We start from the raw sequence: 22,231 nt of genomic DNA on the forward strand, positions 1-22,231 counted from the left end.
GCAATGATTCTGATCTCTCTCTCATGTCTCTTTTTTTTAAATCTTATAAGCAAGGTGGGGACAAGGATGGGGGAAATCAGCCGAGAGAGACCTTTTTTTTCCTGTAATGGTATTAAAAGAGAAAAATAAAACAACCAATGCATATTTCAAGTTCTTTTAGGGGAAAGGAAAAGTGCTGTCTGGCTGTTCTAAAATTTTAGCTTTGCCTACTGAGGTCAGGAGTTCCATGCTTGAATGCCCGTATTTGCATCTCTGACTCGGTCTGGCCCAGTGAGGAAGAATGAGCTGTTACGTCTCCTGTGATGTGCTGAAGTGAGAATGTACAACAACATTCACTGAACTGCACGCGCTCCACTGATCTCAGCGTGAAAGTATTTCGCTGCAGAAGGGGCATGCCTTCTCCCACAAAAATTATACATATGCAAAACGGCATGAAGATGTGGCCAGGCCTTAATGGGAGCACATGAATAACTCCATTGAGACAAGATAAGCAATATAGTCATGCAAAAATGTCTTGACTTTATTTACGTTTTCAGTGTGGCAGTCCTTTCGTGCCTTTTGTGCCATTTATTTCGGTTACTTTTGGTCGTGTTCACGCTGATCGCCTTATCGCCACAGTTTTTCATCCCCCAATTATCATGCAGGATCATAACAACAATACTAACCACAGGCGTTTGTAGTGTCTGGGCAACATGACCCTTGTTTGTCATTCCCAAGCTACTACGCTCTCAATCCGTGCAGGCAAGGTGAAATCTGCACCACTTTCTCATATTTACATATGAACTAATGATTCCCCCGTGGGCTCACTGTGGCCTTCCAAATACTCTACATGGTGCAACCAAGGGTGATGTATGGTACTAGTGAGCAACTGAAGCTGGTGACTAACTCAGTATGATACATGGTTTCATAGCGTAATTGCAGCTCCCAGCTGAATAGGCCATAAGCCAACAGAGACCTACTGACCTTGGTGGAAGTTAAAATGGGCCCCATGCCTCTACATGACCCATTTTGTCACTGAAAATCTTTGTTGGGCATTGAAAAAAAACTCTGACAGGCTGTTGTGAATGGACCCATTTGCGCTCAGTTACTACATACTGTAGGGAGGGACGTCAGGAAAGCAGCTTGTGCAGCACAAGTGTAAAAAGAAGTAAGCAGTGCTTTACTAATGCCTAAATATGGCATCAAAAGAGCATCAAACATTATCAGCTTCTGTGGTCTCCATACAATCTATTAGTTCCAGGAAGCAACAATAACAAATTTCCCACGTGTGGGACTAATAAAGGTTATCTTATCTTATCTTATAAACAAACCACACGTCTGCCTAATTCAGCCGGCGCTGGTATATACCGTCCCACTTTATTAGACACACGTGGTGGAAATCTGCTCTGGTGGTGGTGCGCCACACAAAGATCTTGTCGAAGAATTATACGCCATCTTTCAAAAAGCCAGATGCTGCCCTCTTTGTTCTCTATCACCCGTCTTCCTACCCCGTCGACACTAACAGCTGTTCCCTCAAACGGCAAAGGCAGGAAACGGATAATTGAAAATGTCGATCTCATTAATTATCATGGTGAAAGTTGAAGAAGCAGCTTTCATTTAGGGAATAAGTGGCTCATTCGGATTCAGACCTGAGTGCTTACAAAGCAAAATCATATTGTATGGCTTAAGGCACCAGTTATCAATGCTTTAACATCACATCAAGTATCTGTGTGTATGTTAGGGGGTTAGTCATACCTAGAGCGGTTCATCAAAAAAGCTTTTCAGTTCCCCTACAGGGTAGCTTATTTTGGGGTTTTAGGGCTTATTAACATCCAGCTGGTAAAAATACAGTACTGTGAAAAAAGCTGGAGCCACCCCTCATTTATTTATATACTCCAAAGATAACACAGCTTGACAGGAATACATTATATATATTTTTGCATCTACAAGTTTGTTTGCAAAGATCTATTAGCTGAAAACTTGGAATATCCTGACATGGTGTGCACTGTTTTCATTGAGGAAACTGGAGAAGTTGAGTACAAATGAAGAATGGATGGATTTGTGAATGCAAAAAGTACCATCGGGTTTTTATCCAACATGCAATCGCATCCAGAAAGAGTCTGAATGACAGCAGCTTCATTTGCACGGATGGCAATGATCCCAGACACACTGCTAATGCAATAAAAACGTACCTGGATAGAGAAATACTCAATGAAACACTTCTCAGTCATCGATTAGCCTCCCCATAGCCCAGACCTCAACATTATTGAAGCAGTGTGGGATCATCTTTAGAGAAGAAAAGGCAGCCAACATCCAAAGAATAGCGTTGAATGTCCTTCAGAAAGCCTGGAGAACTATTCCTGAAGACTACTTCAAGAAATTACAAGAATGCTTGTCTAAGAGAGTTCAGGCTGTGTTTGCGAATTAAGGTGGTCATACCAAATATTGACTTTCAAGGCTGTTAGAATTGCACAAATTCTGTTTTTTTATCACAAGATATTGAAGTGAGTCAATATAACATTTATTTAACCAGGTACTTCTTCAAGAGCACTTCTCACGTAGGGGTACCTAGGAAGAAATATCCAAAGTTACTCAGCAGTATGCATATAAAAGCACCTCAACACACCTAGTAAATTTGAGTTGAATTCTGCAGAGAGCATTTGTGGCAGCGTTATCACAGACAGACGCAAACTTCCACACAAGAAAACCACAAGATGCGACACAAATCAAACGTAAGCTAGTGTTCCTGTTGTAATAACAGCGGTGAACAACTTCACTTAATGTTAAAGACAAAACGAAAGCCTTTTATCTGAGCGCCGTATGCCTTATCTCTGAAATACAACTCGGCTGTCAAAACTTTTGAAAGTTTCTAGCAACTCAAAACAACAGCACGAAGCATTACTCACAAAGAGAGGAGGATTTCATAGAAATTTGGTGACTAAATGGTGCAGATTACAGTTGCTTGCATGGCAGACTTAAAGCTCTCTTCCTGGTCCATTTAGAGAGGTGCCAGCCACTCTTGTACCTGTAACACACACTACAACTCCTAATTGATTTTACAAGGCAGCTTAGGCTCTAATTGCTGATTTGCCTGGGGAGATTCTTGATCCAAATGGCTTAGCAAGTTCTTTTGTGGCGTGCTGTTAGGAGATTTTCATTCATGGGAGAGTAGTTGGGACGGGGATTGAATGAATGCATCAAGAGGCAAGTTGTGTAGGGTAAACAGATGCATTCCACGTACCCTGCATCATTCATTCTATATCTTGTTTTAAAGTTATCTTTTTTCACTTTTTTTTTTCCTTTTGGAGTGACAGCAAAATGTAAGACGACGATGGTGATGATGATAACTAGTGACTTTATTCCTGACTGCAAGATTAAGAGAGGAAGAAATCAGCGCATTCTGGTAAAGACATGCAAAAATGCTTTTAAGGATTACATTTCGCAAACTCTTCAAGGCAAATCTCCTTGAATCAGAAATTAATTGGCTCGAGTTTAGAGTAAATGTCCCTGTTTAAACACTGTTTTAACTTTTGACAGGGCAGATGAGTAACGGGATAACAATATTAAAAAGATCTGAGCGATACAGCACTTTGAATTCCAGAGTAATTGATTTAATTCCCTTCACTTAATCAGCAGCGAGGCACGCTAACAATAAAAAAAATTCGATTCTCTGCATGATCAAAACTTCTTATCTCTTGCTTCCTTTTGATACCCGGTGAAGCCTAAATCAAAACACATCAATAAATAGTTTTAATGGTCAATCGGCGCCACGCTAGCAAATGCATTAATCGGCATTAATCACTGCAGAAGGAAGTCTCATTCAAATTCACATTATTGAATGGCCATTAAGCTGATGCAGTTGGTTTTAACACCACTGCGTTAAAGCCAGTCACATGACGCTGCAGTAGCAAAGGGCAGTGGAGTCACGCGGCTTCAAGCACTGTAGCTAATCCATAGACAATGGGAAGAATGCTGACTTGGTGAGCAGATGCATTTGCCATTTTCACTTTTATGCTCCACTGGGTTTTTTTTAAAGGTCCAGAGTTATCAGCATTACTGGACAGTGAGGCTTATTTTAGTGTAAGATTTCAAAAATGCAATAGCGCAAAAGGTCTGTGCCCCCCCTTTTTTCTTTTTTTGTTTAGAGCTACAGCAGCTTTTCAAGTTATGTGACATCACAGTTAAGGAATATATTTGGATCAAGTTAATCCAAAGTAGCTTATCCTACTATAATATTATTGGCATTCCTCTTAGGGTAGCATGGTGTTGCAGTGGTCATTTTGATTTCTTATGCATTGTGGATAATGTTCAGTTCTGGTGTTAATATTTAGTTAGGGTTTAGTCTAGTTAATATTATCTTCCATGCTGCCTTGTTTATGTGTCATTTTCCTGTCTAAGTCTGTCTTGTCCTATGTGTATACTTTTAGTTATGCCCGTGCCTTGTCCCCCTTATCTGTTCCAATGTTCCTCTCCTTGTGTTCCTTTCCATTCCCCCAAATCTTTTGTGTATTTCATGTCTGCGTGTTCCACGTCCTTTTGTTGTCATGCCTCTCTCTCTCCATGTGTCCTGTTTTATTTTGAAAGTCTTGGGTTTCCATGTTCAGTGTGTTTAGTTTCGCTTCCTCCATGGTGTCAGGTTTATTTGTGTCAGTTGTGTTTCCCAGGTGTTTCCACTTCCCTCATTACTCTTCTGTGTATTTAAGTCCTCTGTCTCCCTTTGTTTAGTGTTGGGTCGTTTGTTTGTTTTGCTACCTGTTCTGTGATTCTCGGCTCTTCGTGTCACAAATTTTATGCTTCTGATTGTCTCACGTCATGGTTTTCATGTTCTTGTTCAGGCCATGTTCATGTCTTAGTTTTAATGTTTTCGTTTGTCCCCAGTTCGCCTTGCCTTGTTTTTGCTATCAGCCTAATAAATGGCTTGCTTTTTATTACACCTTAGTTTTCTCTCTCCTGTGTCTGCTTTTGAGTCCACACCTCAGACACATTAGCCATCCCGGCCGTGACAGTCTGTGCCTCTGTGTTACCCCCGCAATAGCCTGGCAGCCAGTTTAGGGCATACCCTGTGTTTCCTTACAACATTTTGGGACCATATTATTTATATTTAAAACAAATAACTCATTTAAAGTTTTTCATATTTTTTTCCCATCCATCTGGCTCAGTTGCAGCAGGGGCCTCACGCAAGGTGATTTCTTGCAGATAAAACTAGTTTTACCCCGTTAGTTCTGCCCCGGTACACCCTTCCATTCATGTGCATTTTTATTAGCGATTATCTCTTATGCAGCCATTTTTATGCGTAACACCAGCTCAGGCTCAGAATACAGACATTAAGGTAATTTCCCGGCAAATGAAATTTTTGCAGTGATCTTTTGTGCATTTGGTTATACTCAATGCACTTCTTTTTCTTATATAGGATGCTTATTAGAAGGAAAAAAATCATAATGAGATCATATTAATGGACATTACAAGTAATTAGTCCAGTCAAGCAAATTATGAAACTAAAGGTCATTTTAATTTGCTCATTGGTTTTACTGACATTGATCGTTTACCTTTCAAAATAAAATGCATTTTCAAAGAAACTGCAAATATGAATGAGGAGAGTTTTAAGAAAGATTTAGTTGAACTTGCACGTACATATTTGTCACTCTTACTATAGTGTTACTACGTACTGTAAACTAATACTGCATAAAAATAAAGTGTGCATTACAATTCTAATATGATTCAGACATAATAATGTGCCACTGAGGCTTTAAGCACTATTCCAAATATATTCGCCACATCACAGGATCAGAAAACCATGCATTTAATATTTTAAAAACAAAGGTCCCCTTCGAAATCTCAAGGGTGTAGCATGTCTCTGATCAGCTCACATATCCTGCGTTGTTTTGGCCCTAACATCCAAATCTGCTCCTCAAACAGCCGAGAACTAAACAGTATGGGAATTTGATGGGAGTAATCTGACAGAATATATGCAGTTTCATAAGACTAGCCAGGCAGAAAATAGATTGGGGTGGGGTTATGATTTGGGGAGCGTTAGGGTGGGAGGGGTGGAGGTTACAGAGAAATAATGTGTCACTCACAGTGCTGAAACTGCTGCTGCTGGAACCGAGGCTGAGGCGTGACCGGCTGCCTGTCCCACGTGACAAAAATGTAGCATCTTCACCTTTCACCTCCAACTTAAATCTTCTTACAGCTAAAAAAAAAAACAAAATATTTTTTTCTCCAATTTGATTTTGTCTCTAACACTGACGTAAGCACAGTGTGCGCTTTGACAGAAGAGCAGGGTAATTATTGAAACATATGGATGGCTGCCCCCCCTCTTGACCCCCTCGCTAATGATGCTTGGCTATTACAGAAGGGCATGGGAAGGACACTTCTGCCATTAACTGATGTATAGAACCACAAACCCGTGACTTTTTTTCTACACTTGTTGGCTACAGAGAAGCAGAACACTGACAAAAAAAGACACACGACCTTCTTTGCACTCAAAACCATTCATCAAAAAGGAAAGCAAACCTACGTACTGGATGTACAAACTTTCACTAAAAACCTGTCACTTGTGTTGCTTTTAACTAAAATCTTGCTTTTCATGTGGAAGTTTCACTCAGCTTCACTGTAGCATCAGTTAGTGTGTTTGTGCTTGTCCTGTTTAACATCTATAGATTAATAGCTCAATATTGCCACAGTCTGTGTACAACATGAATATGCAACGTGTATCCTCTACATTAATATATGCTGAAGAGTAGCTGTATTTTACCAGCCCTTGATAGACTAAGAAAGGTTTAAATAGGTTGCTCTCAGTGGATGCTGGTACTCCGGGTTTGAACTCAAAATTACAACAACTCCTTAATCTTTGCCACATCAAAGCCTTTGCATTGGCAGGAGATTCAATTTAACTCTAGACGACCCACTTCAACTCCATTAACTTTCTTTGCAGTGAAAGGGATCGGGGGAAGATGCCTCCTCATAATGTCAGCTCGCTTGGGGCATTTTTTTTTTCCAGCTTGGAAGCTGCAGCTCCCTCTCATGTTAATGGACCCAGCGATTACCCTCCACAGTCCATGCAAAACATGCATACATCCCCCAGGTGCATCGCAGTGTGACCCAGCCAACTGGCGCTTTTGTTCATGCAGTCTCGTGGCTATGGGCAAAAGTGATGCTGCTACACAATGAACTAAAAGCTTTGGCGGACAGCAAGAGTCCCCAACACAATGGTTGAAGCTGGTCCAGAAACAGTGATTGGAAATAACTTCGCTCCTCCAGCTACATACAGGACTTATGTGTTTCAGCTAAAATGCAAAATGGATTCAGCATCAGCACCAGCTAGATATTTGTATAAGACCATTATTGAAATGGAAAGCAGATATGTGACACGATACTGTGCAAAAGTCTTGCCATTTTGATTCAGCCTAAAAAGAAGAGATGTTTTCCTAATGATACCATCTGAAATTGGTTCTTTGCTAAGTTGGGCATTATGCGTATAAAAAGACCGGTCCAGCCCTTGAGTTAAGTACTTTAAGCTTGAATGATTCATAGGTCAGTGTTAACTGGCTTGGCATCAAATAAATAAATGAATAATTAAGACATTTCTCTTACACTTATCAATTACAATAACTTGGCGAAAACTTTGTGGAAAAGCAGCTGATCAAAAGGTGGTTGTTGCTCAGTAGGTAGACCAGGTCATCTGCTAATCAGAAGGTTGATGGTTTGATCCCTGACTGCTCCAGCCTGCATGCAAAAGTGTCGTTGGGAAAGATATTGATCTCCAATGCTTCTAACATTTATCTGAATGTGAATGTTAGACGGAAAGCGGTCAGAAATAGAAGAAAATGTTTTGGTAAATGGGAAATCTGGTATTTTGAATGAAACGCTTTGAGTACTTGAGTAGAAAAGTGCCCTATATAAGAACCAGTCCATTTACTACATACCAGCGTCCAAGAAAACACTCTTGGTGGCTCAGGATTGTGCACATTAACCCATTTAAAAAAACTCACCTTAAAAATACATTTTAAAAGTTTTCACTTTGACCATATTTGTGTCTGACACAATCTTGCTGCGCCGTTGATTTTATCTTCAGGCAGCGTAGAGCCGAGCAGAAGTCCAGCTGAGTGGGTGCGAGTTAGGAAAATGAAGGCCAGCGAGTGCATCTGTTCAGTAATTCTAAGAGACATTTTTCACTCCACTTGTGCCTATGGAGCACCTTAACATATTTCCCAACTGGCACATAGCATTCATCTTTGAGTGGTCCATAACAGCAGCAGAGTCATTTTCCCATCCGTTCCTCCCAGTTGCTAATTGTGATAGAAAAAAAAGGATTCAGCCATTCCATTTTTTTTCCCTAAACGACTATTGGACACCCGAGACCAGATGGTCTGTTTGTGAGTGTCACCGGCGGCCAGTTGTTACATTTGACAATTTTGGCTTATCTGGCAAGTATCAGTACAATTTTTGCCACCTTCAAGAAGGCGCAACTGGGGAAAAAATAGCGTTTGGATTGATTTCATCCCTCATTCGGTGCACAGCAAATATTTCTGACAAAGACATATGGTGGAGAGAAGTGCACAACAGCAGGCTGCCCAGCCTCTTGCCTGAGATGTTTTCGCTTGATAGTTTCCGGCAACATGCACATTTAGACAAGCTACGTATGCGGTGTTTGCATGCAGGATGCAGGAAGGCAGGCAGGCACAAACACACACACAAACTGCTTGAGCCTGACATTGAGGAAAGTGATATATCTATGGAAACATAAACATCCCCCTTCATGGAATTCTCCCAAGAGGATTTTTTTCTCAAAGTATCATAATGTTTCCAAACGTAACTCACTGACTATTTTATGCTGATATTTCAAAATCGTACACATCAGCCTAAATGACGTCAACCTATTTGTCTCCACACAAAAACGCTATGCATGCCTGATGTTTGCTGTGCCATGTCAGGAAGTCCGTCTGTCTTCCGCTGAAGCAATCTTTGAGAAATAGAGTCTTTCACCTTCAGTCCATTTGGAATTGGCGGGTGGGGGGATACCGACCTGACGTTCAAAGTTGCTCGCTGATGCCGAGTCCCTGTCTGGGCTTTGGCAGCTGGACTGATAGCCGCTCCTTTGGAATGGCAGCTGTTGAAGGGCTTTTTAAATTGCACCCGGGTTGATGGGTGGCTGTCAGGAGGGCAATGGACGGAGAATTTCCAAGGAAAGGGAGGTGGGGGTCAGGGAGAAGAGGGTAGAGGGAGTGTGGAGCTCAGAGGATAGTGACCCTGACACTGAGATTTACACAAAAAAGAAAAAAGATCTCAAATCCTGGGCAAAAAAAAATGGCAGTATAAACCAAAGGCCGTGAAATAATGGTGTGAGGTGATGTTGCTGGAATAAATGGAGCACTAAGGTAATTTAGGTAGGCTGCACATCATCTCTGTTCATCAAGTGTAATATTCCCAGGCTGTTTACACACAGCAGGATAATATCACTTTCTTTCAGAGCTTAATCACCTGCCAGAGATACAAATGGAAAATGTCAAAGGACAATGCTCTCATTTTCCTTTTCAGAGCGGCTCGCATTAGCTTTTGTGCCCATCAAGTCTTACAATTCCATTAATTACAAAAGCTTCGACATGTTTCCACTGGCTTCAGAATGAAATCATTGTGAACACACAATGGTATCTGAAATGAAGTGAAGTGAAAGCACTGTCTTTTGCCATTTACAGTGCAGTGGGAGAGCAGGTGTCAGGTAATGGGAGTCTTTCAATCTCACTGGCTAATCTCGCCTTGCTGTGGCTGTGCTGTGCAACAGATGGTGTTTTAAGAAGGTCATCATGTCTGTCTCCCCTAGTTTCACTATTAGGGGATATTTAAGTCAAAGTGCTGCCATACAGCAGCTAAATAAATACAACCGGTATTAGACAGCTTAGACGCTTTAGAGACCTCTGTGGAGTGTTTAAGAATTGTACTGAGTGCACAACAAGAAGGAAGCTATTTAAATACTAAATACTAACTAAATAGTTCTCCCACATATACTTCTTAAGGTCTATTGTAGAATGACGAGCAGTAATATCTACCTTTGCAAAGACTATTAGTTTTGTTAGTAATTCCCAAAACCTCTTTATGGCTGTCAGCTCTCTCTATCAGTGTGTATTTAAATACTGCTTAACCTTTGCAGAAGTATAGCTGGACTTAAGCAAGTGCAGTGCAGAGTTAATGTAATTTCGATAAGGGCTTCTTATATTTTATATCACAACAGACAACGAAAACTTGAAGTAAATATTCTGTATTTTCTGCAATGTAACCCTTATTGTACCTTTAACCCCAAAAGTCAGACTTACACCTTCAAAAAGGATTATAAAGTGATATATAATAGTGTGCACAAGCAACCTGCTCCAGAAATACATCATTCGATCCAGTTTCTTTAGTTAAATTTATGAACAATGCCAAAGATAACTGTGTTTGACAGACATGATTGTATTTTTGCACCAACAAAGTGACTCTAAAGCAGATAAGCTTACCTAAGTGAGTTCAGACTTCTTAAATAACTCCAAATATTGACTTTCAAGCTTGTTAAAATGGGACAGTGTTTTTGCCTTATATACTCTATTATATATGTATGTTTGCATATTTGTCAATCAGTTCTTGCATCTGACTTCTGTTTTCCTAGCACACTATAAAAAAATGGGTGTGACTCAAGAATTTTACACTTCACTGTAAAAAAATTTCGCGCTGTCAAAAGGTTCTTATTTTGACAAAATTTAATCACTTTAGTACTCTAGAACTCAAAGTGGATCTCACTTACATATCAAAGATATATTTTGGATTTGCAGTTCTCCAAAATGCAGAGCACACTTCAGTCAGTGCATCTTTACAACTATCCTCTCATTGACGCATTCAATGGACATCTGTAAATTGTAGTTGTAAGAAGATAACCTTGATTACACTCTCTTCAAACAGACTCTGCACTAACTGGCCTCTGTTTTAATGAGGGAACTTTGCATCCTTCATCATTCCCAGTTTTCCATATGCTAAATGCATTCCAGTTCTGATTTATTTCACGTATTTCCTCACACTCTCACAATGTTCTGCAAACCCACACATTTCCTTCTATAAGGCTCTGATAGGAGGCTACCTGAGTGGCTGCATTCGTGGACCGAATTAGCCATAAATCTAAAAAGGGCAGCGGAACCTCTGACAGGTGGCTCTCTTATTGCCTGCTGATTGCTGGAGTGTACCTATTAATCATTTTCTGTATCCCCCACGGGTCAGGAAACATTTTTAGGTGAGGGATGGATCAGACACAATGGGACTACAGATTTTTCCCTGTCCTAAATCTGTTTTGATTTGCTCGTGCATCGTTTGCTTCACCCCAAATTATGCTTGCAACAGATTTTTTTCCCCCCTACTGAAAGATATGACTGATGCTGAGAGCCATGTTGAAGAGAGATTAACATGAAATAGTTGGCGGGCTTTTTTAGGGATGTCAGCTTTTACACATGTAGCTCAGTATTAAGTTCATAGTAATTACAACAATGGTTTGCAGATGATTTTGTGTTTGGAAATGTAAAGGATTTGTCATGTCCCAGAAAACGACTGCCTGCTTTCAGTCCATTCACTGAATCCAGGCACTGCACCCATAAGCCCGAGCACAGCACCATGATTACACACCAGAGAAATGGCAGCGTGCTGTACATCAAACTGTAGCCATTTAGTCTCAGTAACTCCATGATATAACTCGCATATAAACTAGAAATAAATTCCCCTTCAGCATTTTGACAGCAGCTATTCAAACACTTAGCCCTCATGCTCTGCAGTCGTATCCCTTTGCCAGAATCAATTGTGCTGGCAACCATTGCCAAGCTGGAATTTTATCTCTCAGCTGGAAAAAAAAAGAGAGGAGGGGTGGAAGGGGGAACAGAGCATGGAGATATGCTGTTTATCAGTCACACCACTAATTTTCTCTCCCATCTCCCCCAGTTCCCTCTTTTTGAAAGTGAGCTTGGTAATAATCTACAAGACCTTGAGCACCTCGTGCACACCGTCAGCCATGACACATCCCAATTTCTTTTTTTTTTTTAAGTGTTATTTTTCTTTCTTTGGTCGATCCCTGACCTTTTGAGCACCTCCCACATTTAATTAGTACTAAACTAAAAAGCTGCTCAGCACCCCTCCTCACTCTCCTTCCTCTTCTCTTGTCCTCGTGACTCTTTTTTTTTTTGGTGGCTCCATGGGAAATATACCGCATTCACGCCGTGATTGAATATCGGCGGTGAAGAAGGGGTTTTTGTAACGGCGTGGAAAATTACAAGGGTTTAAGTGTCAGACACATATGCCTGCCAAATGTAATCAGTGTGTAATAAATGTTTGCCCTTTACACTATAAAAGCAATGGCAGGACTGAATTAGTTCAGCTCAAGGCTGCACATCATTGCGTTGCCGTAGCTCTGATTAAAATTATTTCCCCGACAACAAGACCTGCTGTCTTCACCAGTTCCCTTTCTTGAAACTTCTCCCAAAATGACATTAACCTTTGTTTTTTATCATAATTGCTTTCATGATGACATGAACATACCGTAATCTAACATGCTTTTCCTTGTTGTGTTGTTGTCCTGCAGCTCTTGAACTCTTTGGAAGTTTGCTTGAGTGCTGAAAGGTAAGCTGCTAAAGTCCATTCACATGCAAGACTCATTGAATAAATAACAAAAATAGGCTCATGTCATTTTAAATTCAGTTTCCTTCTCTGCTCATTCCTAGAACTGTGCTAACGTTGGTTTCAGTGGAAGCACAGAGGTTAGAGAGCAAAAGGCCTCTCGCTCTTTTCTCCCCGCTGTTTAATTAGCGTGGTTTGAAAAATCAGGGTGCCGCTTATGCAATCGCAAATCCTGCCCAGCCAACAAAAAAACATTAAAAACTTGTTTTTAACCACGTCTGGCAGAGATAAATGGCACGCCTCGCCCGTCTTCTCTGCTACCCGTGCAATATTGCATTGTGGGAAGACATGTGGAGTGGCAGAAATCTAAGTGGGCATGTGGGTCGTTCGATAATGACAAATCTATGTGGGCATTTTCTGTTTTGTTTGCAAAAAGAACTAGAAGTGCTTGTCTTTGCATTGTGTGCATGCTTTGATATGTTGACAAGACTCAGTGAGTGCACTGTGCACAGGTAAAAATACACTTCTCTTATTAACCTCAACCACATAGCTGCGCTGCATTAAAAAGAAGGAGCGAATATTTCCTAATTGAAATGCTCTATTCATTTGCTCTGGCTCGCCCGGATGAGATTCTAGGGCTTGTTTAGTTCAATAGATGGGAAAGACTCGGAGAATGATGTATTACATTCTGCTGCTTGATGAGAGAATGCCGAAGATTTCATTAAATGAAGGATTTTTGGGTGGCTGCAAGAAGAGTGGCACAATCGTTAAACAACCTCTTCATCCATGAAAGGCACGATGAATAGATATGTTCCACTAAAATACAGTATGGAAAATACATGCAGTACTGTGCACAAGTCTTGAGCCACCCCTCATTTCTTTTTATTCGGCTATCAAAATGAGAAATAGGTGCAATCGGTGAAATGGTAATACAGTATATAAGGCAAAAACAGAGTTTGTGCTATTCTAATGAGCTTGAAAGTCACTATTTGGTTTGACCACCTCTCTTACTCAAGCTTTCTTCTAATATCCTTTGGTAGCCTTCAGGAATAGTTCTCCGGGCTTCTTGAAAGACTTTCAAAGCTCTTCTTTGGATGCTGTCTGCCTTTTCTGTTTTCTGCTAAGCCCTATTTAAGCCTATTTGCCACATAAGAACTCGAAAAACGTATCCGTGCCTTCATCACTTCTAGACTGGACTATTGCAACTCTCTCTGCAATTAGTCCAAAATGCAGCAGCACGTCTCTTAACTGGCACCAGAAGGCATAAGCACATCACCCCTGTCCTCACTAACTTACACTGGCTTCCTGTCAAATATCGCATTGATTTCAAAATCCTTCTGCTCACTTTTAAAATTCTAAGTAATCTGGCCCCTAGCTACTTAACTGATCTCCTTGATCTGTGCAACCCAACGATAGCACTGAGATCCTCCAGCCAACTGCTCCTAATCCAACGAAGGTCTGGTTTAAAAACCAGAGGTGACCGTGCTTTGGCCATTGCTTCCACTCTGGAATAATCTCCCAGTCGACATCGGAATCAATTCAGTCTTTCAAATCACACTTAAAAAATACCTGTTCAACTTAGCTTTTGAAGCAAATTAGTTTGACTTTCATTCGGCCTACACTACACCATGTAAATGTAATTTTAATTATAATTGTACTATTATTATACCGCATTGCGGTTTTATTGTGAAGCACTTTGATGTACGCCAGTCTTTTAAATGTGCTATAGAAATAAACTTTGACTTGACTTGAAGATGATCCCACACTGTTGAGGTCTGGACTTAGAGGAGGCCAATCCACGACTGATCGGACAGTTTCCAGTTTCCTCAAAAGACACAACATACACCATGTCGAGATAGCCCAAGTTTTCAGTTAATAGCTCTTTGCAAATTGAGTTGTTGGCGCAAAAATACTTACCTTCAGAAAGCCTGGATAACTAGAACGAGAAAGTCTGGCCCCTTGGAAGCAAAGTTTGAGGGGTGATTCATCTTATTCAAGCACTACTTATCCAGGCAGCAAGCATTATTGTGACTCGCAGTGTGAAAGGTTATGTTTCAAGCTTAAATCACAAAGTCGGGTTGGAACAAAGATCGGAGACTCCACAGATCTGTCCAGTGTGCCGAGGTAAAAATATTTTTAGATAGAGATTGCTCTCAATTGCCACTGGTGAAATTACCAGATAGAGGTTAAACACGATGTTAACATGAATTACCTGCAAGCAAATACAGCATCCATAAAAGTTTGAACTGATTAGGCTGAACGTAATCAAAGCATCTAGCCCAAACAGGGAAATGCACTGTAGGTCTGCGAGCCATTAAGATGACCTAATGCAGTTTAATACAAGAGTTTTCCATCCTTGAGGATAAACAGTAAGATGAGATCATTTTTTATTTTCTCTGTAACAATACACAGTAATGAAGTAATCAAGCATTGTCAGAAAGTACTGTATTTTTATTTATCTCAATCAAATAATGTTTAAAGGGATTTTTCCCACTATATTACACAAACTCTACATTTAATATGCATCCATACTTACAATAGTTAATAAACAAAAAAAACAATACTGAAATCAGCCTTAGTTTAAATCTTAAAGTTTGAAACTTAATGCCACTAGGATCTCAAACTTTTTTATAACATGCAGGGAAAAAAGCACACACTTCACTTATAGGATACTTTAGCAGTAATTACTGGAGCCCTTTGTTGCTGTGTCGTGTTTCACTGGATCATAGTAAGGGAGCAGTTTGTAGCAGTGGGGGCATAATTAGTGATAGGCTTTGGACATGTCATACTCTGTTAGTCAGCCTCGCTTTAATTCCTTTGTCTCCTCTCTGCTCCGAGCGTTTATTCAGGTTGTGTGCCTTTACACAGGCATCACAGTGCATGAGCATGCTTAATGTATCTAGTAAAGGTTTGTTTTGCCTTATATAAGTCCTGGCCACATTTTTAGGTACACCTGTTCAACAGCTTGTCAGTGCAAATATCTAATCAAACAGTCACATGTTAGCAACTCAGTGTATTTACACATGTGGCCATGGTTTAGATCAGGGGTGTCCAACTCGAGGCCTCAAGGACCGGTGTCCTGCAGGGTATAGATGTGTTTTTGATCCAACACAGCTGATTTAAATGGCTAAATGATCTCCTCAACATGTCTTGAAGTTCTCCAGAGGCCTGGTAATAAATTAATCATTTGATTCAGTGTTGTGTTGACCCAGGGTGCGATCTAAAAGGACATTGGCCTTTGAGGCCTGGAGTTGGACACCCCTGGTCTAGATAACCTGCTGAAGTTCAAACTGAGCATGAGAATGAGAGATGTAAGGTGATTTAAGTGACTTTGAATGTGCCATGGATGTTGGTGCCAGATGGGGTAGTCTGAGTGTTTCACAAACATCTCTAGGGTTTTAAAAAAGTGTCTTGATGATGATGTAGAAATAAATACGTGTTGCAACCACGGTATGCAGAAGAGCATCTTGTGATGGAATCCTATAGAGCAACATACTCTTATGTTGAAAGGGCTAAAACAGGAAATAGTTCCTGAAGGTGGGGCGCTACAGAGTTGTTGTCTGGAGTGAGTAATAAGAGTTTTGCTGTTCGGCAATAAAGCCAACTTGGTGTTGAATCTGCCATCACAGAAGACCACACCAGGTAGCCACTCATGTCATCTAAGATAAGGAGCCGAGGATCAAATTTGCACAGGCTTACCTTAACTGGACAATAAAAGATTGACTCCTCAGATCAGGCAACGTTTTTCCAGAGTTTCTGCTACAACAGTTGGATGGTAGGATCAGAAATTGATGCAAACAACGTGAAAGCTTGGATCCATCTTGCCTTGTGGCAACAGTTCAGGCTGGTGGTGGTGGTGTAATGATGTTGGGGATATTTGCTTGGCACACTTTGGCCCCCTTTTTAGTACCACTTGAGCAGTGTTTAAATTCTACAGCCGACCTGATTATCGTTGCTGACCGTGTTCTTGCCTTTATGATCACAGTGTACCTATCTTGTGATGGCTACTTCCAGCTGGACAATGTGCCATTTCACAAAGCTCTAATAATCTCAAAGTGGTTTCTTGAACATGACAGCGACTGTTCTCAAACGGCCTCCGCAGTCACAAGATCTCAATCCAAATAGAGCATTTTGGGATGTAGTGGCACAGGAGATTCACATCATGGATATACGGCCAATAAATCTGCAGCAAATGTGTGATGCTATCATGTTAATATGGACCAAAAAATCTCTGAGGAATGTTTCCAGCACCTTGTTGAATCTGTCTCCCAAATAATTAAACGAGCTTTGAAAGCAAAACCAGCACTAGGGCGGTCTAATATTTTGGCTGGCGAGTGTATTGTGTTGTCAGTTCAGAAAATAGAATTTATCTGTATGAACATTTGCTAATATATGCTCATGTTTGTCTTTCTTGTGTCTGCGCCTGTCTGTACTAATATACCTGTGCAAGTGCCCCTTTGATTTCCAGCTGAACAAAAGAAAAACAAATCATTCAATTCTAGCCAAGTCCTACAAGCTAGAAAGGCTTCAGTATTCAGCTGGCTCATGAAGCTCACTTTGTCTATAATTAGAGGAAACCTTTTGGGGCTTTTCATTTTCCTTTTTAAGTAGATCCCAGTAGCAATGAAATGCATAAAAAAATGATATTGCATGATGCCAAAAGGTAGACTGGTGATTACAGTCAAAGGCCATTTTTTTTGGGCATGTGTCTATGCGTGGAGTTTGCAGAGTGGTTTCTCAACCTAGGCTGATGATGTGAGGGGTGGATGAAAGCTGCTTTGAGGATACAGTATACGGCTGGGAGGAAAAGCTTTTCCTTCACTCCCTTCCATTGCCTTTTCTCCAATTTTCCCTTTCTCCTTCATCCCCCTCCTTCATTTCCCTTCTTTCTGCCCTGTTTCATTCTCCTGCCACTCTACCCTTCCTATCTCTTCTCGCCTGCCTCTCCCCTCCCTCTGTTGTTTCCCTATCCAATTTTCCCCATACATCCAGTCCACTCTCTGTGTAGCCTCTTTCCCCTGCCACAGCTGTCTTCATACCTGCACTCATCTGTAACTGCTCTGCTCTGTGTGCTCCCTCTTTGGCTCTTTTTTTCCCACCATTAATTCCTGACCCCACTTTCCCCCATATGATGTTGGCAGCAGTTAAGGACACTGTTCGCAAATTGATGATTAGACACATTTTCAGGAAGTGAAGATTACACAGTTCCATAATGGGTTTGGGTTTGTTTTTGTTTTTTTCCTGTTGCAAAAATTCACTTTGTGTAGTTAGTGTGGGATTGTTGCTTTAAACCTACAAGTCATTTTAAGATGTAGATTTATAAATGTGGAACATGGGGTGCAGGTGCATGCCCAGAGCCATTTTAAGGAATGCTCCTGAAGCTGTAACACATGGCACCTATGCAAAATTACAATCCACGTGCTTCTGTTCCTTCATCACGCTATATTAGCTTTACAGACGGAAAGAGAGGGGAAAAAAGCAGCGTCCCTCGAGGTGAACCTTAAACTTCCAAGGTGAGAGAACATACAGATTTTTACTCTCTGCTCTGGTTAACTGAAATGAATTACTCGGATAACTGTGTTAGGTGATGAAGAAGTAAATGCACTTAAACGAATTAGTTTTGGTGCATTGCAGCACGTGTGTATTCTTATTGAACAAATCTGGGTTTAAAGCACCTGGAATTCATGCGTAGCTATACTGATATTATTGTTTAGCACAAATGTCATGTAAAAAAAAAAAAAAGATTGCATTGGTATTACTCTAGACCTTTATACTTTTCCATTAACCATCATCACAAGGCAGGCTTGTGGCTTATTCAGACTACAGATACACATCAAAGTCCAGTGTTTGCACAAAGCTTTCTTGTTGCCGACTATCTTAAGTAGGACTAATTTTCTCTGTATTCGGGGTAAATTAGGAATGCTTTCAAACTAACAAATATGGCTGACTGAGATAAAGCTCCACGCTGCCAGGCTGGGCTCACTCCAGAGGAAGGAAAAAGAAAACATGTCTGGTGAAAGAAACATTTAGAAGTACATTTTAAATTCACTATTTAGCAAAAAAAAAAAACAAAACATGGCAAACCAAAATATGCCTTTTTATTCGGGTGTCTATGGCAAATGACAAATTATGCTTCTTGCTCCCTCTTTGTGTTAGTCGTAGACAGGTGTCTTTGATCCTTAACACTGAACAACAGCAAAAAGCACTTAGGGTACAAAGTAAGAAGTTTCCCTTTTAAATTGCAGGAAAGTACAGGCAGATGCATTTGCTACATTTTAACAGTATTTTCTTTTCAGTCTGCCAACTGCAACAACAGTTTCTACTGTCAGTTATTTGTTTGCCGCGTTGTTTTGCTGTTCCTGCTGTAATTTTCATAAATGGTTTATTATTGTAAAAATGCATGTGCACGTCTTTGCTCATGCACAATACACGTTAAGTTTGTTTTCATGTCTGTTATCGCGTCATAGTTCATGTTGAACTATGACGCGATAACAGCTGATCACTCTTAATTCATTATCCCATAAAAATTTATAGTAGCTTGGCGTCAGTATTATTTCCTCAAAGACATCAGCATTTACATTACTGTGCACTGTATTCACAAAGAAGTGTCTTTTACTGTTTACAATTCCCAGTATTTTTACAGTAGTGGTTTTTTAGTGTAGTAGTAGTAATCGGAGATGGGAAGTAACGCGTAATCCGATTACTATTGTTTTCAAGTAACGAGTTACTATTGCAAAAAAGGATTTAGATTACTGTTACTTTCCCTTAAACATGCTGCGTTACTGTGTTACTAAACCGTGATTTTAGTAACGCACGTCATTACGACCTCCGTGGCAGCAACAGACATGTGTGGATCAACAGTGGATAATATGGAGCGCGGGAGAGAGTACGACCATGCAGCGTTTAAAGCTTGGAAGTATTCACATTACTTTGAGTTTGATTCTGTAAAAAGTGACAAAAACATTAGCGTCCGCTGTACACTCTGCGTGGGAAGAAAACTTCCTTCTGCAGTGAAAAATTAAGCTTCAAATCTGAGCAAGCACGGGAATGACCTCTGCGGCACCGGGCAAACCTCCCCCGGCCCCACTTCTGCTAAACAGATGACAATAGATTTAAGAGCGACAGGACTTAGTGCCGCAGAATCTTTGATTGTATTTATCTTTTGCTGCGTTTTACTTGCATCTATTTGAAAGAGTGAGTGTAAACACAAACTTATTTTATTTTATGTGCTGGAATATGCTGAAAATAGGTTTAAATGTTAAACAAATTTCTTCCAGTCAGAGAATGTTGCATATAATTTAATTTTTGCTTGATGCAACGTGCATAAAGTTAAAAGATTAAAACTAATTTAAAACTAATGATTACATTTTATATGATGCATTATGCAGAAAAAATAGAATGGGGTGAAAGGTCTATTGCTTTATTACCTATTCAGGTTGTGTATCCTTTTTTTAAAAAGTAACTAAGTAATAAAGTAACTAATTACTTTTGAAAATAAGTAATTAGTAAAGTAATGGGATTACCTTTTTCAGAGCTAATTAGTAATTAGTAACTAATTACTTTTTTCAAGTAACTTGACCAACACTGGTAGTAATAATAATAGTAGTAGTAGTTAGTTGCTACATTTTGAAAGGTGGAGTATGTATTTATGCTAACACATTACACTCTGTGATGCTAACAGTTATTGCAAATATTAAAAAAAAAAAACTGAACCAGTAAGTATTTAAAATGTTTTAATTTTTCTAATTCCTGTGAGATATTTCATCAGACTCACAGCTTAAATGTGTGTTCTGTATCTTATTCTGCATTCATGGAAAATGTTGTAAACCCCCACCACCACCGGCTTCATTTGCTTGATTGTAATTCACTGTCTACTATTTGAGAAGTCGAGGCAGCTTGCTATTGATTTTATTTAGAAGGCTTCTACCCTTTATATTATATATTTTATTTCTATAATTCACCATGCATAGGAGAGCAATTGGTTCGAAGTGCATGCATGAATCAATGTTTCCCTGGAACTAGCTCTGTTGACTGCATGCAGTTCAATACCTCCTATTTATGTTTTAATTACGATGATCTACTAAGTGTAGGGAGCTCTGGCCTGCTCTCACAATCAGCAGCAACAAGCCCGGTAGAGTATGTCATATTTTATTCAATTCTATACATACATGTGTCTGCACAGAGGATGGTGATCTGTCGTGATCCGCTTTCACTGGCATGGTTACAGCTGATGTACACAATGGGAATTTGGTAGAAAACGCTGAACACATGACTGACTTTTAGGAAGCTACACGGGAAATAAGCAGTGGCTCATTTTATTTGCGTCGTTCAGTTTTGGAGGTTTTTCATGCTCAGTTCTGATGCTCTTCGTTGGCAGTGTAGCTCCATACTGGGCTTTAAACCCCACCGTGTTTGTTCTGTACTGCTTTTGTTTGGCACACAACAGTATATCATTTAATCAGTCGCCATTAGAAGTGATTGCTTAACTCAGTATGCCATATAAGTGGATTCTGGCAAGCGTTGAAGCCATAAATTTTATTGACTCGAGTAATTAGGAGAGATCAATAAAAGGCAGTTTCTTTCACAGTCTTGCTTTCCCGGGACTGCATTCGTTGGTGCGCTTCTCTGTTTCCTGGTTCCACTGCAAAACGCGATGACAAAGAACTGCTTTAAAAAGCTGAACCAGAAGGTTTATGATGTATTTTATGAACATAGGTATCTCAGTGCAACAACCTTTTACAGTGTCAGCCTGAAGTCAGGAAGAAATATGATTCTATTCTAAAGAGAAAGAAACCACCAGGGCTCCACTTTTCCAACTTCTTTGCAATTTGTTGCCGTTGTTTTATCTGGTGCCGTTTGCAGATGCTCCACCAGTAATACCTATTATGATACAGTAGAGAAACGGCCCCATAGTGTGTTCCTGTCAAGTCTCTTAAGTTGATAGCTGTGTCTTTGCACACTGCGGGAAGAATCCCTTTCTGTCAAACAACAGCTGGTGAAGACAACATGATGCGGAGGCCACGGACGAGTGAGCCATCAAACCTCCGTCTCTGACAGCATTTTGGCAAGCCGTGTTTCATAAGAGTCTGTCTCTCTCCGCTCTGCTTTTGTGCTGCATGAAGCAATAATAATTGTGCTGTGTTCTCACTTGAATGGTAGACGTATCCCCCGTGCGGCAAAAACAGTCAAAAACGGGAAGTTTGGAGGGATGTACGAAGGAAGACCCACGAATTAGCATGAATGAAATGAATCACACTTCTCCAGGGAGTATGATTCATTAGCTGGAAAATGTTCAGAGGAGGCATTGGTGGCAACCAATAAAACTAATATAACTTGTCCTTTATGAGCCTGAGCAGCTATGAAATGCGAGATTACACTACAGATGAAGCAAGTCTTTTGCTGACAGGGTTCAAAGAAAAATTCTTGCAAGGAATGGATCTACAAGCTGTTCAAGTGAGCTGCGTGAATTAAAAAATCCATGTAGGAAAGGCCACGAAACCATTTCTTTAAATCATTGTGTTTCATCCAAGCACTAAAGCATTTTCCATCAATATGCTACACCTACGTTTTCCTGCAAACTGTTATTGAATCAAGCCACAACAACCTTATCCTCAGCTCCATCAGGGCCCGC

The 22,231-nt window shown here is 40.3% G+C and overlaps 1 protein-coding gene across 21 annotated transcripts in view; it reads left to right on the forward strand.

The window, feature by feature from the left end:
- Nucleotides 1-22,231, forward strand: part of LOC147335864 (receptor-type tyrosine-protein phosphatase delta-like) — a 418,922-nt gene that overhangs the window by 240,035 nt on the left and 156,656 nt on the right. For all 21 annotated transcript variants that reach the window (XM_086283190.1, XM_086283253.1, XM_086283206.1 and 18 more), the window contains exon 9: nucleotides 12,566-12,603. The gene's annotated coding sequence lies outside the window, so the exon portion shown is untranslated. The remainder of the gene's footprint in view (nucleotides 1-12,565; nucleotides 12,604-22,231) is intronic.

Source organism: Aulonocara sp. 'chitande type north' Nkhata Bay, linkage group LG3, assembly GCF_057382095.1.
Source record: "Aulonocara sp. 'chitande type north' Nkhata Bay isolate Kocher_YH1m ecotype deep benthic linkage group LG3, A_spYH_male_GT1.1, whole genome shotgun sequence".
NCBI lineage: Eukaryota > Metazoa > Chordata > Actinopteri > Cichliformes > Cichlidae > Aulonocara > Aulonocara sp. 'chitande type north' Nkhata Bay.